Consider the following 18,997-nt stretch of genomic DNA (forward strand, 5'->3'; position numbering starts at 1 on the left):
ATGTGATATTGCTCCCACGAACTCTTGTCATCTTCTTTTGAGATGGGTATGGCTTCATTTTAAGATGCTCAATCATGATGAACGTTCCCTTTATTTGAGGCATGAGGGAAATGAAATGAAGTTGAAATTTATGACACCAGGACAAGCCAGTAAGGATGAACATAGGCTGAAGGAGAAAATAGAAAAAGAAAGAGTAGAAAAAGTAGAAATTTAAACTGCAGAAAAAAGGGAAATTGAAGAAAAAGAAAAGGAAGAAAAGATAAAGGAGATGGAAAAGGAAGTAGAGAAACAAATTGTTTAATCGAAGGCCACCCATATTTAGTTGCATTCGTTTACGAAAGCGACAACAATGTTGTAAGCCAAAGATTGGTGGAGAAAGTCGAGTTACCAACAAGCTTTAATCTGAATCAAGCAAGGATCAAATTCAATACAGGACAGTGTGTGAAAGAAGTATTATGTGATATTGCTCCCACGAACTCTTGTCATCTTCTTTTGAGATGGGTATGGCTTCATTTTAAGACGCTCAATCATGATGAACGTTCCCTTTATTCTAGGCATGAGGGAAATGAAATGAAGTTGAAATTTATGACACCAAGACAAGCCAGTAAGGATGAACATAGGCTGAAGGAGAAAATAGAAAAAGAAAGAATAGAAAAAGAAGAAATATAAACTGCAGAAGGAACGGAAATTGAAGAAAAAGAAAAGGAAGAAAAGATAAAGGAGATGGAAAAGGAAGTAGAGAAACAAATTGTTTAATCGCAGGCCACCCATGTTTAGTTGCATTCGTTTACGAAAGCGACAACAATGCTGTAAGCCAAAGATTGGTGGAGAAAGTCGAGTTACCAACAAGCTTTAATCCGAATCAAGCAAGGATCAAATTCAGTACAGGACAATGTGTGAAAGAAGTATTATGTGATATTGCTCCCACGAACTCTTGTCATCTTCTTTTGAGATGGGTATGGCTTCATTTTAAGATGCTCAATCATGATGAACGTTCCCTTTATTTGAGGCATGAGGGAAATGAAATGAAGTTGAAATTTATGACACCAGGACAAGCCAGTAAGGATGAACATAGGCTGAAGGAGAAAATAGAAAAAGAAAGAGTAGAAAAAGTAGAAATTTAAACTGCAGAAAAAAGGGAAATTGAAGAAAAAGAAAAGGAAGAAAAGATAAAGGAGATGCAAAAGGAAGTAGAGAAACAAATTGTTTAATCGAAGGCCACCCATATTTAGTTGCATTCGTTTACGAAAGCGACAACAATGTTGTAAGCCAAAGATTGGTGGAGAAAGTCGAGTTACCAACAAGCTTTAATCTGAATCAAGCAAGGATCAAATTCAATACAGGACAGTGTGTGAAAGAAGTATTATGTGATATTGCTCCCACGAACTCTTGTCATCTTCTTTTGAGATGGGTATGGCTTCATTTTAAGACGCTCAATCATGATGAACGTTCCCTTTATTCTAGGCATGAGGGAAATGAAATGAAGTTGAAATTTATGACACCAAGACAAGCCAGTAAGGATGAACATAGGCTGAAGGAGAAAATAGAAAAAGAAAGAATAGAAAAAGAAGAAATTTAAACTGCAGAAGGAAGGGAAATTGAAGAAAAATAAAAGGAAGAAAAGATAAAGGAGATGGAAAAGGAAGTAGAGAAACAAATTGTTTAATCGAAGGCCACCCATATTTAGTTGCATTCGTTTACGAAAGCGACAACAATGTTGTAAGCCAAAGATTGGTGGAGAAAGTCGAGTTACCAACAAGCTTTAATCTGAATCAAGCAAGGATCAAATTCAATACAGGACAGTGTGTGAAAGAAGTATTATGTGATATTGCTCCCACGAACTCTTGTCATCTTCTTTTGAGATGGGTATGGCTTCATTTTAAGACGCTCAATCATGATGAACGTTCCCTTTATTCTAGGCATGAGGGAAATGAAATGAAGTTGAAATTTATGACACCAAGACAAGCCAGTAAGGATGAACATAGGCTGAAGGAGAAAATAGAAAAAGAAAGAATAGAAAAAGAAGAAATTTAAACTGCAGAAGGAAGGGAAATTGAAGAAAAAGAAAAAGAAGAAAAGATAAAGGAGATGGAAAAGGAAGTAGAGAAACAAATTGTTTAATCAAAGGCCACCCATATTTAGTTGCATTCGTTTACGAAAGCGATAACAATGTTGTAAGCCAAAGATTGGTGGAGAAAGTCGAGTTACCAACAAGCTTTAATCCGAATCAAGCAAGGATCAAATTCAGTACAGCACAATGTGTGAAAGAAGTATTATGTGATATTGCTCCCACGAACTCTTGTCATCTTCTTTTGAGATGGGTATGGCTTCATTTTAAGATGCTCAATCATGATGAACGTTCCCTTTATTTGAGGCATGAGGGAAATGAAATGAAGTTGAAATTTATGACACCAGGACAAGCCAGTAAGGATGAACATAGGCTGAAGGAGAAAATAGAAAAAGAAAGAGTAGAAAAAGTAGAAATTTAAACTGCAGAAAAAAGGGAAATTGAAGAAAAAGAAAAGGAAGAAAAGATAAAGGAGATGGAAAAGGAAGTAGAGAAACAAATTGTTTAATCGAAGGCCACCCATATTTAGTTGCATTCGTTTACGAAAGCAACAACAATGTTGTAAGCCAAAGATTGGTGGAGAAAGTCGAGTTACCAACAACTTTAATCTGAATCAAGCAAGGATCAAATTCAATACAGGACAGTGTGTGAAAGAAGTATTATGTGATATTGCTCCCACGAACTCTTGTCATCTTCTTTTGAGATGGGTATGGCTTCATTTTAAGACGCTCAATCATGATGAACGTTCCCTTTATTCTAGGCATGAGGGAAATGAAATGAAGTTGAAATTTATGACACCAAGACAAGCCAGTAAGGATGAACATAGGCTGAAGGAGAAAATAGAAAAAGAAAGAATAGAAAAAGAAGAAATTTAAACTGCAGAAGGAAGGGAAATTGAAGAAAAAGAAAAAGAAGAAAAGATAAAGGAGATGGAAAAGGAAGTAGAGAAACAAATTGTTTAATCAAAGGCCACCCATATTTAGTTGCATTCGTTTACGAAAGCGATAACAATGTTGTAAGCCAAAGATTGGTGGAGAAAGTCGAGTTACCAACAAGCTTTAATCCGAATCAAGCAAGGATCAAATTCAGTACAAGACAATGTGTGAAAGAAGTATTATGTGATATTGCTCCCACGAACTCTTGTCATCTTCTTTTGAGATGGGTATGGCTTCATTTTAAGATGCTCAATCATGATGAACGTTCCCTTTATTTGAGGCATGAGGGAAATAAAATGAAGTTGAAATTTATGACACCAGGACAAGCCAGTAAGGATGAACATAGGCTGAAGGAGAAAATAGAAAAAGAAATAATAGAAAAAGAAGAAATTTAAACTGCAGAAGGAAGGGAAATTGAAGAAAAAGAAAAGGAAGAAAAGATAAAGGAGATGGAAAAGGAAGTAGAGAAACAAATTGTTTAATCGAAGGCCACCCATATTTAGTTGCATTCGTTTACGAAAGCGACAACAATGTTGTAAGCCAAAGATTGGTGGAGAAAGTCGAGTTACCAACAAGCTTTAATCTGAATCAAGCAAGGATCAAATTCAATACAGGACAGTGTGTGAAAGAAGTATTATGTGATATTGCTCCCACGAACTCTTGTCATCTTCTTTTGAGATGGGTGTGGCTTCATTTTAAGACGCTCAATCATGATGAACGTTCCCTTTATTTGAGGCATTAGGAAAATGAAATGAAGTTGAAATTTATGACACCAAGACCAGCCAGTAAGGATGAACATAGGCTGAAGGAGAAAATAGAAAAAGAAAGAATAGAAAAAGAAGAAATATAAACTGCAGAAGGAAGGGAAATTGAAGAAAAAGAAAAGGAAGAAAAGATAAAGGAGATGGAAAAGGAAGTAGAGAAACAAATTATTTAATCGAAGGCCACCCATGTTTATTTGCATTCGTTTACAAAAGCGACAACAATGCTGTAAGCCAAAGATTGGTGGAGAAAGTCGAGTTACCAACAAGCTTTAATCTGAATCAAGCAAGGATCAAATTCAGTACAGGACAATGTGTGAAAGAAGTATTATGTGATATTGCTCCCACGAACTCTTGTCATCTTCTTTTGAGATGGGTATGGCTTCATTTTAGGATGCTCAATCATGATGAACGTTCCCTTTATTTGAGGCATGAGGGAAATGAAATGAAGTTGAAATTTATGACACCAAGACAAGCCAGTAAGGATGAACATAGGCTGAAGAAGAAAATAGAAAAAGAAAGAATACAAAAAGAAGAAATATAAACTGCAGAAGGAAGGGAAATTAAAGAAAAAGAAAAGGAAGAAAAGATAAAGGAGATGGAAAAGGAAGTAGAGAAACAAATTGTTTAATCGAAGGCCACCCATGTTTAGTTGCATTCGTTTACGAAAGCAATAACAATGTTGTAAGCCAAAGGTTGGTGGAGAAAGTCGAGTTACCAACAAGCTTTAATCCGAATCAAGCAAGGATCAAATTCAGTACAGGACAATGTGTGAAAGAAGTATTATGTGATATTGCTCCCACGAACTCTTGTCATCTTCTTTTGAGATGGGTATGGCTTCATTTTAAGACGCTCAATCATGATGAACGTTCCCTTTATTTGAGGCATGAGGAAATGAAATGAAGTTGAAATTTATGACACCAAGACAAGCCAGTAAGGATGAACATAGGCTGAAGGAGAAAATAGAAAAAGAAAGAATAGAAAAAGAAGAAATATAAACTGCAGAAGGAACGGAAATTGAAGAAAAAGAAAAGGAAGAAAAGATAAAGGAGATGGAAAAGGAAGTAGAGAAACAAATTGTTTAATCGCAGGCCACCCATGTTTAGTTGCATTCGTTTACGAAAGCGACAACAATGCTGTAAGCCAAAGATTGGTGGAGAAAGTCGAGTTACCAACAAGCTTTAATCCGAATCAAGCAAGGATCAAATTCAGTACAGGACAATGTGTGAAAGAAGTATTATGTGATATTGCTCCCACGAACTCTTGTCATCTTCTTTTGAGATGGGTATGGCTTCATTTTAGGATGCTCAATCATGATGAACGTTCCCTTTATTTGAGGCATGAGGGAAATGAAATGAAGTTGAAATTTATGACACCAAGACAAGCCAGTAAGGATGAACATAGGCTGAAGAAGAAAATAGAAAAAGAAAGAATACAAAAAGAAGAAATATAAACTGCAGAAGGAAGGGAAATTAAAGAAAAAGAAAAGGAAGAAAAGATAAAGGAGATGGAAAAGGAAGTAGAGAAACAAATTGTTTAATCGAAGGCCACCCATGTTTAGTTGCATTCGTTTACGAAAGCAATAACAATGTTGTAAGCCAAAGGTTGGTGGAGAAAGTCGAGTTACCAACAAGCTTTAATCCGAATCAAGCAAGGATCAAATTCAGTACAGGACAATGTGTGAAAGAAGTATTATGTGATATTGCTCCCACGAACTCTTGTCATCTTCTTTTGAGATGGGTATGGCTTCATTTTAAGACGCTCAATCATGATGAACGTTCCCTTTATTTGAGGCATGAGGAAATGAAATGAAGTTGAAATTTATGACACCAAGACAAGCCAGTAAGGATGAACATAGGCTGAAGGAGAAAATAGAAAAAGAAAGAATAGAAAAAGAAGAAATATAAACTGCAGAAGGAACGGAAATTGAAGAAAAAGAAAAGGAAGAAAAGATAAAGGAGATGGAAAAGGAAGTAGAGAAACAAATTGTTTAATCGCAGGCCACCCATGTTTAGTTGCATTCGTTTACGAAAGCGACAACAATGCTGTAAGCCAAAGATTGGTGGAGAAAGTCGAGTTACCAACAAGCTTTAATCCGAATCAAGCAAGGATCAAATTCAGTACAGGACAATGTGTGAAAGAAGTATTATGTGATATTGCTCCCACGAACTCTTGTCATCTTCTTTTGAGATGGGTATGGCTTCATTTTAAGATGCTCAATCATGATGAACGTTCCCTTTATTTGAGGCATGAGGGAAATGAAATGAAGTTGAAATTTATGACACCAGGACAAGCCAGTAAGGATGAACATAGGCTGAAGGAGAAAATAGAAAAAGAAAGAGTAGAAAAAGTAGAAATTTAAACTGCAGAAAAAAGGGAAATTGAAGAAAAAGAAAAGGAAGAAAAGATAAAGGAGATGGAAAAGGAAGTAGAGAAACAAATTGTTTAATCGAAGGCCACCCATATTTAGTTGCATTCGTTTACGAAAGCGACAACAATGTTGTAAGCCAAAGATTGGTGGAGAAAGTCGAGTTACCAACAAGCTTTAATCTGAATCAAGCAAGGATCAAATTCAATACAGGACAGTGTGTGAAAGAAGTATTATGTGATATTGCTCCCACGAACTCTTGTCATCTTCTTTTGAGATGGGTATGGCTTCATTTTAAGACGCTCAATCATGATGAACGTTCCCTTTATTCTAGGCATGAGGGAAATGAAATGAAGTTGAAATTTATGACACCAAGACAAGCCAGTAAGGATGAACATAGGCTGAAGGAGAAAATAGAAAAAGAAAGAATAGAAAAAGAAGAAATTTAAACTGCAGAAGGAAGGGAAATTGAAGAAAAATAAAAGGAAGAAAAGATAAAGGAGATGGAAAAGGAAGTAGAGAAACAAATTGTTTAATCGAAGGCCACCCATATTTAGTTGCATTCGTTTACGAAAGCGATAACAATGTTGTAAGCCAAAGATTGGTGGAGAAAGTCGAGTTACCAACAAGCTTTAATCTGAATCAAGCAAGGATCAAATTCAATACAGGACAGTGTGTGAAAGAAGTATTATGTGATATTGCTCCCACGAACTCTTGTCATCTTCTTTTGAGATGGGTATGGCTTCATTTTAAGACGCTCAATCATGATGAACGTTCCCTTTATTCTAGGCATGAGGGAAATGAAATGAAGTTGAAATTTATGACACCAAGACAAGCCAGTAAGGATGAACATAGGCTGAAGGAGAAAATAGAAAAAGAAAGAATAGAAAAAGAAGAAATTTAAACTGCAGAAGGAAGGGAAATTGAAGAAAAATAAAAGGAAGAAAAGATAAAGGAGATGGAAAAGGAAGTAGAGAAACAAATTGTTTAATCGAAGGCCACCCATATTTAGTTGCATTCGTTTACGAAAGCGATAACAATGTTGTAAGCCAAAGATTGGTGGAGAAAGTCGAGTTACCAACAAGCTTTAATCTGAATCAAGCAAGGATCAAATTTAATACAGGACAATGTGTGAAAGAAGTATTATGTGATATTGCTCCCACGAACTCTTGTCATCTTCTTTTGAGATAGGTATGGCTTCATTTTAAGACGCTCAATCATGATGAACGTTCCCTTTATTTGAGGCATGAGGGAAATGAAATGAAGTTGAAATTTATGACACCAAGACAAGCAAGTAAGGATGAACATAGGCTGAAGAAGAAAATAGAAAAAGAAAGAATACAAAAAGAAGAAATATAAACTGCAGAAGGAAGGGAAATTGAAGAAAAAGAAAAGGAAGAAAAGATAAAGGAGATGGAAAAGGAAGTAGAGAAACAAATTGTTTAATCGAAGGCCACCCATATTTAGTTGCATTCGTTTACGAAAGCAATAACAATGTTGTAAGCCAAAGATTGGTGGAGAAAGTCGAGTTACCAACAAGCTTTAATCCGAATCAAGCAAGGATCAAATTCAGTACAGCACAATGTGTGAAAGAAGTATTATGTGATATTGCTCCCACGAACTCTTGTCATCTTCTTTTGAGATGGGTATGGCTTCATTTTAAGACGCTCAATCCTAATGAACGTTCCCTTTATTAGAGGCATGATGGACATGAAAGGAAGATGAAATTTATGACACCAAGACCAGCCAGTAAGGATGAACATAGGCTGAAGGAGAAAATAGAAAAAGAAAGAATAGAAAAAGAAGAAATATAAACTGCAGAAGGAAGGGAAATTGAAGAAAAAGAAAAGGAAGAAAAGATAAAGGAGATGGAAAAGGAAGTAGAGAAACAAATTGTTTAATCGAAGGCCACCCATATTTAGTTGCATTCGTTTACGAAAGCGACAACAATGTTGTAAGCCAAAGATTGGTGGAGAAAGTCGAGTTACCAACAAGCTTTAATCTGAATCAAGCAAGGATCAAATTTAATACAGGACAATGTGTGAAAGAAGTATTATGTGATATTGCTCCCACGAACTCTTGTCATCTTCTTTTGAGATGGGTATGGCTTCATTTTAAGACGCTCAATCATGATGAACGTTCCCTTTATTTGAGGCATGAGGGAAATGAAATGAAGTTGAAATTTATGACACCAAGACAAGCCAGTAAGGATGAACATAGGCTGAAGAAGAAAATAGAAAAAGAAAGAATAGAAAAAGAAGAAATATAAACTGCAGAAGGAAGGGAAATTGAAGAAAAAGAAAAGGAAGAAAAGATAAAGGAGATGGAAAAGGAAGTAGAGAAACAAATTGTTTAATCGAAGGCCACCCATATTTAGTTGCATTCGTTTACGAAAGCAATAACAATGTTGTAAGCCAAAGATTGGTGGAGAAAGTCGAGTTACCAACAAGCTTTAATCCGAATCAAGCAAGGATCAAATTCAGTACAGCACAATGTGTGAAAGAAGTATTATGTGATATTGCTCCCACGAACTCTTGTCATCTTCTTTTGAGATGGGTATGGCTTCATTTTAAGACGCTCAATCCTGATGAACGTTCCCTTTATTAGAGGCATGATGGACATGAATGGAAGTTGAAATTTATGACACCAAGACCAGCCAGTAAGGATGAACATAGGCTGAAGGAGAAAATAGAAAAAGAAAAATAGAAAAAGAAGAAATATAAACTGCAGAAGGAAGGGAAATTGAAGAAAAAGAAAAGGAAGAAAAGATAAAGGAGATGGAAAAGGAAGTAGAGAAACAAATTGTTTAATCGAAGGCCACCCATATTTAGTTGCATTCGTTTACGAAAGCGACAACAATGTTGTAAGCCAAAGATTGGTGGAGAAAGTCGAGTTACCAACAAGCTTTAATCTGAATCAAGCAAGGATCAAATTTAATACAGGACAATGTGTGAAAGAAGTATTATGTGATATTGCTCCCACGAACTCTTGTCATCTTCTTTTGAGATGGGTATGGCTTCATTTTAAGACGCTCAATCATGATGAACGTTCCCTTTATTTGAGGCATGAGGGAAATGAAATGAAGTTGAAATTTATGACACCAAGACCAGCCAGTAAGGATGAACATAGGCTGAAGAAGAAAATAGAAAAAGAAATAATAGAAAAAGAAGAAATATAAACTGCAGAAGGAAGGGAAATTGAAGAAAAAGAAAAGGAAGAAAAGATAAAGGAGATGGAAAAGGAAGTAGAGAAACAAATTGTTTAATCGAAGGCCACCCATATTTAGTTGCATTCGTTTACGAAAGCAATAACAATGTTGTAAGCCAAAGATTGGTGGAGAAAGTCGAGTTACCAACAAGCTTTAATCCGAATCAAGCAAGGATCAAATTCAGTACAGGACAATGTGTGAAAGAAGTATTATGTGATATTGCTCCCACGAACTCTTGTCATCTTCTTTTGAGATGGGTATGGCTTCATTTTAAGACGCTCAATCCTGATGAACGTTCCCTTTATTAGAGGCATGATGGACATGAAAGGAAGTTGAAATTTATGACACCAAGACCAGCCAGTAAGGATGAACATAGGCTGAAGGAGAAAATAGAAAAAGAAAGAATAGAAAAAGAAGAAATATAAACTGCAGAAGGAAGGGAAATTGAAGAAAAAGAAAAGGAAGAAAAGATAAAGGAGATGGAAAAGGAAGTAGAGAAACAAATTGTTTAATCGAAGGCCACCCATGTTTAGTTGCATTCGTTTACGAAAGCCACAACAATGTTGTAAGCCAAAGATTGGTGGAGAAAATCGAGTTACCAACAAGCTTTAATCCGAATCAAGCAAGGATCAAATTCAATACAGGACAAAGTGTGAAAGAAGTATTATGTGATATTGCTCCCACGAACTCTTGTCATCTTCTTTTGAGATGGGTATGGCTTCATTCTAAGACGCTCAATCATGATGAACGTTCCCTTTATTTGAGGCATGAGGGAAATGAAATGAAGTTGAAATTGATGACACCAAGACAAGTCAGTAAGGATGAACATAGGCTGAAGGAGAAAATAGAAAAAGAAAGAATAGAAAAAGAAGAAATATAAACTGCAGAAGGAAGGGAAATTGAAGAAAAATAAAAGGAAGAAAAGATAAAGGAGATGGAAAAGGAAGTAGAGAAACAAATTGTTTAATCGAAGGCCACCCATGTTTAGTTGCATTCGTTTACGAAAGCGACAACGATGCTGTAAGCCAAAGATTGGTGGAGAAAGTCGAGTTACCAACAAGCTTTAATCCGAATCAAGCAAGGATCAAATTCAATACAGGACAAAGTGTGAAAGAAGTATTATGTGATATTGCTCCCACGAACTCTTGTCATCTTCTTTTGAGATGGGTATGGCTTCATTCTAAGACGCTCAATCATGATGAACGTTCCCTTTATTTGAGGCATGAGGGAAATGAAATGAAGTTGAAATTGATGACACCAAGACAAGTCAGTAAGGATGAACATAGGCTGAAGGAGAAAATAGAAAAAGAAAGAATATAAAAAGAAGAAATATAAACTGCAGAAGGAATGGAAATTAAAGAAAAAGAAAAGGAAGAAAAGATAAAGGAGATGGAAAAGGAAGTAGAGAAACAAATTGTTTAATCGAAGGCCACCCATATTTAGTTGCATTCGTTTACGAAAGCGACAACAATGTTGTAAGCCAAAGATTGGTGGAGAAAGTCGAGTTACCAACAAGCTTTAATCTAAATCAAGCAAGGATCAAATTCAGTACAGGACAATGTGTGAAAGAAGTATTATGTGATATTGCTCCCACGAACTCTTGTCATCTTCTTTTGAGATGGGTATGGCTTCATCTTAAGACGCTCAATCATGATGAACGTTCCCTTTATTTGAGGCATGAGGAAAATGAAATGAAGTTGAAATTTATGACACCAAGACCAGCCAGTAAGGATGAACATAGGCTGAAGGAGAAAATAGAAAAAGAAAGAATAGAAAAAGAAGAAATATAAACTGCAGAAGGAAGGGAAATTGAAGAAAAAGAAAAGGAAGAAAAGATAAAGGAGATGGAAAAGGAAGTAGAGAAACAAATTATTTAATCGAAGGTCACCCATGTTTATTTGCATTCGTTTACAAAAGCGACAACAATGCTGTAAGCCAAAGATTGGTGGAGAAAGTCGAGTTACCAACAAGCTTTAATCCGAATCAAGCAAGGATCAAATTCAGTACAGGACAATGTGTGAAAGAAGTATTATGTGATATTGCTCCCACGAACTCTTGTCATCTTCTTTTGAGATGGGTATGGCTTCATTTTAGGATGCTCAATCATGATGAACGTTCCCTTTATTTGAGGCATGAGGGAAATGAAATGAAGTTGAAATTTATGACACCAAGACAAGCCAGTAAGGATGAACATAGGCTGAAGAAGAAAATAGAAAAAGAAAGAATAGAAAAAGAAGAAATATAAACTGCAGAAGGAAGGGAAATTGAAGAAAAATAAAAGGAAGAAAAGATAAAGGAGATGGAAAAGGAAGTAGAGAAACAAATTGTTTAATCGAAGGCCACCCATGTTTAGTTGCATTCGTTTACGAAAGCGACAACAATGCTGTAAGCCAAAGATTGGTGGAGAAAGTCGAGTTACCAACAAGCTTTAATCCGAATCAAGCAAGGATCAAATTCAATACAGGACAAAGTGTGAAAGAAGTATTATGTGATATTGCTCCCACGAACTCTTGTCATCTTCTTTTGAGATGGGTATGGCTTCATTCTAAGACGCTCAATCATGATGAACGTTCCCTTTATTTGAGGCATGAGGGAAATGAAATGAAGTTGAAATTGATGACACCAAGACAAGTCAGTAAGGATGAACATAGGCTGAAGGAGAAAATAGAAAAAGAAAGAATATAAAAAGAAGAAATATAAACTGCAGAAGGAAGGGAAATTAAAGAAAAAGAAAAGGAAGAAAAGATAAAGGAGATGGAAAAGGAAGTAGAGAAACAAATTGTTTAATCGAAGGCCACCCATATTTAGTTGCATTCGTTTACGAAAGCGATTACAATGTTGTAAGCCAAAGATTGGTGGAGAAAGTCGAGTTACCAACAAGCTTTAATCTAAATCAAGCAAGGATCAAATTCAGTACAGGACAATGTGTGAAAGAAGTATTATGTGATATTGCTCCCACGAACTCTTGTCATCTTCTTTTGAGATGGGTATGGCTTCATCTTAAGACGCTCAATCATGATGAACGTTCCCTTTATTTGAGGCATGAAGAAAATGAAATGAAGTTGAAATTTATGACACCAAGACCAGCCAGTAAGGATGAACATAGGCTGAAGGAGAAAATAGAAAAAGAAAGAATAGAAAAAGAAGAAATATAAACTGCAGAAGGAAGGGAAATTGAAGAAAAAGAAAAGGAAGAAAAGATAAAGGAGATGGAAAAGGAAGTAGAGAAACAAATTATTTAATCGAAGGTCACCCATGTTTATTTGCATTCGTTTACAAAAGCGACAACAATGCTGTAAGCCAAAGATTGGTGGAGAAAGTCGAGTTACCAACAAGCTTTAATCCGAATCAAGCAAGGATCAAATTCAGTACAGGACAATAAGTGAAAGAAGTATTATGTGATATTGCTCCCACGAACTCTTGTCATCTTCTTTTGAGATGGGTATGGCTTCATTTTAGGATGCTCAATCATGATGAACGTTCCCTTTATTTGAGGCATGAGGGAAATGAAATGAAGTTGAAATTTATGACACCAAGACAAGCCAGTAAGGATGAACATAGGCTGAAGAAGAAAATAGAAAAAGAAAGAATACAAAAAGAAGAAATATAAACTGCAGAAGGAAGGGAAATTAAAGAAAAAGAAAAGGAAGAAAAGATAAAGGAGATGGAAAAGGAAGTAGAGAAACAAATTGTTTAATCGAAGGCCACCCATGTTTAGTTGCATTCGTTTACGAAAGCAATAACAATGTTGTAAGCCAAAGGTTGGTGGAGAAAGTCGAGTTACCAACAAGCTTTAATCCGAATCAAGCAAGGATCAAATTCAGTACAGGACAATGTGTGAAAGAAGTATTATGTGATATTGCTCCCACGAACTCTTGTCATCTTCTTTTGAGATGGGTATGGCTTCATTTTAAGACGCTCAATCATGATGAACGTTCCCTTTATTTGAGGCATGAGGGAAATGAAATGAAGTTGAAATTTATGACACCAAGACAAGCCAGTAAGGATGAACATAGGCTGAAGGAGAAAATAGAAAAAGAAAGAATAGAAAAAGAAGAAATTTAAACTGCAGAAGGAAGGGAAATTGAAGAAAAAGAAAAGGAAGAAAAGATAAAGGAGATGGAAAAGGAAGTAGAGAAACAAATTGTTTAATCGAAGGCCACCCATATTTAGTTGCATTCGTTTACGAAAGCGACAACAATTTTGTAAGCCAAAGATTGGTGGAGAAAGTCGAGTTACCAACAAGCTTTAATCTGAATCAAGCAAGGATCAAATTTAATACAGGACAATGTGTGAAAGAAGTATTATGTGATATTGCTCCCACGAACTCTTGTCATCTTCTTTTGAGATGGGTATGGCTTCATTTTAAGACGCTCAATCATGATGAACGTTCCCTTTATTTGAGGCATGAGGGAAATGAAATGAAGTTGAAATTTATGACACCAAGACAAGCAAGTAAGGATGAACATAGGCTGAAGAAGAAAATAGAAAAAGAAAGAATACAAAAAGAAGAAATATAAACTGCAGAAGGAAGGGAAATTAAAGAAAAAGAAAAGGAAGAAAAGATAAAGGAGATGGAAAAGGAAGTAGAGAAACAAATTGTTTAATCGAAGGCCACCCATGTTTAGTTGCATTCGTTTACGAAAGCAATAACAATGTTGTAAGCCAAAGGTTGGTGGAGAAAGTCGAGTTACCAACAAGCTTTAATCCGAATCAAGCAAGGATCAAATTCAGTACAGGACAATGTGTGAAAGAAGTATTATGTGATATTGCTCCCACGAACTCTTGTCATCTTCTTTTGAGATGGGTATGGCTTCATTTTAGGATGCTCAATCATGATGAACGTTCCCTTTATTTGAGGCATGAGGGAAATGAAATGAAGTTGAAATTTATGACACCAAGACAAGCCAGTAAGGATGAACATAGGCTAAAGAAGAAAATAGAAAAAGAAAGAATACAAAAAGAAGAAATATAAACTGCAGAAGGAAGGGAAATTAAAGAAAAAGAAAAGGAAGAAAAGATAAAGGAGATGGAAAAGGAAGTAGAGAAACAAATTGTTTAATCGAAGGCCACCCATGTTTAGTTGCATTCGTTTACGAAAGCAATAACAATGTTGTAAGCCAAAGGTTGGTGGAGAAAGTCGAGTTACCAACAAGCTTTAATCCGAATCAAGCAAGGATCAAATTCAGTACAGGACAATGTGTGAAAGAAGTATTATGTGATATTGCTCCCACGAACTCTTGTCATCTTCTTTTGAGATGGGCATGGCTTCATTTTAAGACGCTCAATCATGATGAACGTTCCCTTTATTTGAGGCATGAGGGAAATGAAATGAAGTTGAAATTTATGACACCAAGACAAGCCAGTAAGGATGAACATAGGCTGAAGGAGAAAATAGAAAAAGAAAGAATAGAAAAAGAAGAAATTTAAACTGCAGAAGGAAGGGAAATTGAAGAAAAAGAAAAGGAAGAAAAGATAAAGGAGATGGAAAAGGAAGTAGAGAAACAAATTGTTTAATCGAAGGCCACCCATATTTAGTTGCATTCGTTTACGAAAGCGACAACAATGTTGTAAGCCAAAGATTGGTGGAGAAAGTCGAGTTACCAACAAGCTTTAATTTGAATCAAGCAAGGATCAAATTTAATACAGGACAATGTGTGAAAGAAGTATTATGTGATATTGCTCCCACGAACTCTTGTCATCTTCTTTTGAGATGGGTATGGCTTCATTTTAAGACGCTCAATCATGATGAACGTTCCCTTTATTTGAGGCATGAGGGAAATGAAATGAAGTTGAAATTTATGACACCAAGACAAGCCAGTAAGGATGAACATAGGCTGAAGAAGAAAATAGAAAAAGAAAGAATACAAAAAGAAGAAATTTAAACTGCAGAAGGAAGGGAAATTGAAGAAAAAGAAAAGGAAGAAAAGATAAAGGAGATGGAAAAGGAAGTAGAGAAACAAATTGTTTAATCGAAGGCCACCCATATTTAGTTGCATTCGTTTACGAAAGCGACAACAATGTTGTAAGCCAAAGATTGGTGGAGAAAGTCGAGTTACCAACAAGCTTTAATCCGAATCAAGCAAGGATCAAATTCAGTACAGGACAATGTGTGAAAGAAGTATTATGTGATATTGCTCCCACGAACTCTTGTCATCTTCTTTTGAGATGGGTATGGCTTCATTTTAAGACGCTCAATCATGATGAACGTTCCCTTTATTTGAGGCATGAGGGAAATGAAATGAAGTTGAAATTTATGACACCAGGACAAGCCAGTAAGGATGTACATAGGCTGAAGGAGAAAATAGAAAAAGAAAGAATAGAAAAAGAAGAAATTTAAACTGTAGAAGGAAGGGAAATTGAAGAAAAAGAAAAGGAAGAAAAGATAAAGGAGATGGAAAAGGAAGTAGAGAAACAAATTGTTTAATCGAAGGCCACCCATATTTAGTTGCATTCGTTTACGAAAGCGACAACAATGTTGTAAGCCAAAGATTGGTGGAGAAAGTCGAGTTACCAACAAGCTTTAATCTGAATCAAGCAAGGATCAAATTCAATACAGGACAGTGTGTGAAAGAAGTATTATGTGATATTGCTCCCATGAACTCTTGTCATCTTGTTTTGAGATGGGTATGGCTTCATTTTAAGACGCTCAATCATGATGAACGTTCCCTTTATTTGAGGCATGAGGGAAATGAAATGAAGTTGAAATTTATGACACCAACACAAGCCAGTAAGGATGAACATAGGCTGAAGAAGAAAATAGAAAAAGAAAGAATACAAAAAGAAGAAATATAAACTGCAGAAGGAAGGGAAATTAAAGAAAAAGAAAAGGAAGAAAAGATAAAGGAGATGGAAAAGGAAGTAGAGAAACAAATTGTTTAATCGAAGGCCACCCATGTTTAGTTGCATTCGTTTACAAAAGCAATAACAATGTTGTAAGCCAAAGGTTGGTGGAGAAAGTCGAGTTACCAACAAGCTTTAATCCAAATCAAGCAAGGATCAAATTCAGTACAGGACAATGTGTGAAAGAAGTATTATGTGATATTGCTCCCACGAACTCTTGTCATCTTCTTTTGAGATGGGTATGGCTTCATTTTAAGACGCTCAATCATGATGAACGTTCCCTTTATTCTAGGCATGAGGGAAATGAAATGAAGTTGAAATTTATGACACCAAGACAAGCCAGTAAGGATGAACATAGGCTGAAGGAGAAAATAGAAAAAGAAAGAATAGAAAAAGAAGAAATTGAAACTGCAGAAGGAAGGGAAATTGAAGAAAAATAAAGGGAAGAAAAGATAAAGGAGATGGAAAAGGAAGTAGAGAAACAAATTGTTTAATCGAAGGCCACCCATATTTAGTTGCATTCGTTTACGAAAGCGACAACAATGTTGTAAGCCAAAGATTGGTGGAGAAAGTCGAGTTACCAACAAGCTTTAATCTAAATCAAGCAAGGATCAAATTTAATACAGGACAATGTCTGAAAGAAGTATTATGTGATATTGCTCCCACGAACTCTTGTCATCTTCTTTTGAGATGGGTATGGCTTCATTTTAAGACGCTCAATCATGATGAACGTTCCCTTTATTTGAGGCATGAGGGAAATGAAATGAAGTTGAAATTTATGACACCAAGACAAACAAGTAAGGATGAACATAGGCTGAAGAAGAAAATAGAAAAAGAAAGAATACAAAAAGAAGAAATATAAACTGCAGAAGGAAGGGAAATTGAAGAAAAAGAAAAGGAAGAAAAGATAAAGGAGATGGAAAAGGAAGTAGAGAAACAAATTGTTTAATCGAAGGCCACCCATATTTAGTTGCATTCGTTTACGAAAGCAATAACAATGTTGTAAGCCAAAGATTGGTGGAGAAAGTCGAGTTACCAACAAGCTTTAATCCGAATCAAGCAAGGATCAAATTCAGTACAGGACAATGTGTGAAAGAAGTATTATGTGATCTTGCTCCCACGAACTCTTGTCATCTTCTTTTGAGATGGGTATGGCTTCATTTTAAGACGCTCAATCCTGATGAACGTTCCCTTTATTAGAGGCATGATGGACATGAAAGGAAGTTGAAATTTATGACACCAAGACCAGCCAGTAAGGATGAACATAGGCTGAAGGAGAAAATAGAAAAAGAAAGAATAGAAAAAGAAGAAATATAAACTGCAAAAGGAAGGGAAATTGAAGAAAAACAAAAGGAAGAAAAGATAAAGGAGATGGAAAAGGAAGTAGAGAAACAAATTGTTTAATCGAAGGCCACCCATATTTAGTTGCATTCGTTTACGAAAACGACAACAATGTTGTAAGCCAAAGATTGGTGGAGAAAGTCGAGTTACCAACAAGCTTTAATCTGAATCAAGCAAGGATCAAATTTAATACAGGACAATGTGTGAAAGAAGTATTATGTGATATTGCTCCCACGAACTCTTGTCATCTTCTTTTGAGATGGGTATGGCTTCATTCTAAGACGCTCAATCATGATGAACGTTCCCTTTATTTGAGGCATGAGGGAAATGAAATGAAGTTGAAATTGATGACACCAAGACAAGTCAGTAAGGATGAACATAGGCTGAAGGAGAAAATAGAAAAAGAAAGAATACAAAAAGAAGAAATATAAACTGCAGAAGGAAGGGAAATTAAAGAAAAAGAAAAGGAAGAAAAGATAAAGGAGATGGAAAAGGAAGTAGAGAAACAAATTGTTTAATCGAAGGCCACCCATGTTTAGTTGCATTCGTTTACGAAAGCAATAACAATGTTGTAAGCCAAAGATTGGTGGAGAAAGTCGAGTTACCAACAAGCTTTAATCCGAATCAAGCAAGGATCAAATTCAGTACAGGACAATGTGTGAAAGAAGTATTATGTGATATTGCTCCCACGAACTCTTGTCATCTTCTTTTGAGATGGGTATGGCTTCATTTTAAGACGCTCAATCATGATGAACGTTCCCTTTATTCTAGGCATGAGGGAAATGAAATGAAGTTGAAATTTATGACACCAAGACAAGCCAGTAAGGATGAACATAGGCTGAAGGAGAAAATAGAAAAAGAAAGAATAGAAAAAGAAGAAATTTAAACTGCAGAAGGAAGGGAAATTGAAGAAAAATAAAAGGAAGAAAAGATAAAGGAGATGGAAAAGGAAGTAGAGAAACAAATTGTTTAATCGAAGGCCACCCATATTTAGTTGCATTCGTTTACGAAAGCGACAACAATGTTGTAAGCCAAAGATTGGTGGAGAAAGTCGAGTTACCAACAAGCTTTAATCTGAATCAAGCAAGGATCAAATTTAATACAGGACAATGTGTGAAAGAAGTATTATGTGATATTGCTCCCACGAACTCTTGTCATCTTCTTTTGAGATGGGTATGGCTTCATTTTAAGACGCTCAATCCTGATGAACGTTCCCTTTATTAGAGGCATGATGGACATGAAAGGAAGTTGAAATTTATGACACCAAGACCAGCCAGTAAGGATGAACATAGGCTGAAGGAGAAAATAGAAAAAGAAAGAATAGAAAAAGAAGAAATATAAACTGCAGAAGGAAGGGAAATTGAAGAAAAAGAAAAGGAAGAAAAGATAAAGGAGATGGAAAATGAAGTAGAGAAACAAATTGTTTAATCGAAGGCCACCCATGTTTAGTTGCATTCGTTTACGAAAGCGACA

Source organism: Vigna unguiculata, chromosome 10 (assembly GCF_037176805.1).
Source record: "Vigna unguiculata cultivar grain cowpea cultivar isolate G323 ecotype 2 chromosome 10, ASM3717680v1, whole genome shotgun sequence".
NCBI lineage: Eukaryota > Viridiplantae > Streptophyta > Magnoliopsida > Fabales > Fabaceae > Vigna > Vigna unguiculata.